The sequence below is a fragment of the Monodon monoceros genome, unplaced genomic scaffold (assembly GCF_005190385.1).
Source record: "Monodon monoceros isolate NGI ecotype Baffin Bay Population unplaced genomic scaffold, NGI_Narwhal_1 Super_Scaffold_7, whole genome shotgun sequence".
Lineage (NCBI taxonomy): Eukaryota > Metazoa > Chordata > Mammalia > Artiodactyla > Monodontidae > Monodon > Monodon monoceros.
The window spans coordinates 85,694,957-85,695,934 of NW_021703784.1; the positions used below are offsets into that span (position 1 = coordinate 85,694,957).

General features: G+C 39.9%; 1 non-coding gene across 1 annotated transcript; it reads right to left on the minus strand.

The window, feature by feature from the left end:
- Positions 1-650: 650 nt before the first annotated feature.
- TRNAK-UUU lies at positions 651-723 on the minus strand. Its single transcript has one exon. It is a non-coding gene; the product is annotated as a tRNA-Lys (tRNA).
- Positions 724-978: the final 255 nt, after the last annotated feature.

A 978-nucleotide genomic window follows, 5' to 3' on the forward strand; every position in this document is an offset into this window, starting at 1 on the left:
CCAGACTAGCAATTAGAGAGGAGGAAATGAATCATAATTTAATTGAAAAAGTAAGTCCATCAAATTTGTGTTACTGGACAAATGCATGAAGAAGTATGTATAAAATATGTGTGAGTATCTCCTGATTATCATAGTCACCTCTAGTCCTCCTCTATCCCCTAACCAGCTTTATTTTGTTAACTCCCTTCCCCTCTAGACTATAAGGTTGACAGGGACAGAAATTTCACTTCTGTTGCTCATGGCTGTAGCTCCAGTTACTGGAACAGTCCAGGCACATTGCAGGTACTTTGTACTTAGGTGTTGAGTAAATAAATGAAAAAAAAAGAAAGAAAACCACTTAACTGTCCAGTGAGAGGGCAGATTTAAATCCTTATTTATTAACCTGGAAATACAAACATTTTCTATTTAGTGAAAATAATTAGGGTGCAGAACAGTTTATGTGTATGTGTCTTTTGTGTGTATGTGTTTATAGTTATGTGTCTGTATGTATTTTTTTTAAACATCTTTATTGGGGTATAATTGCTTTACAATGGTGTGTTTAGTTTCTGCTTTATAACGAAGTGAATCAGTTATACATATACATATGTTCCCATATCTCTTCCCTCTTTTTTTTTTTTTTAATTTTATTCTGTTTATTTATTTATTCTTGGCGCCTGGACAGGGACATGAACCCTGGGCCCTCAGATTAAAAGTCTGATGCTCTCCCAGCTGAGCTACCCAGGCATCTCTTCCCTCTTGCGTCTCCCTCCTTCCGACCCCCCCCATCCTACCCCTCCAGGCGGTCACAAAGCACCTAGCTGATCTCCCTGTGCTATGCGGCTGCTTCCCACTAGCTATCTACCTTACGTTTGGTAGTGTATATATGTCCATGCCTCTCTCTTGCTTCCTCACAGCTCAGCCTTCCCCCTCCCCATATCCTCAAGTCCATTCTCTAGTAGGTCTGTGTCTTTATTCCTGTCTTACCCCTAGGTTCTTCAT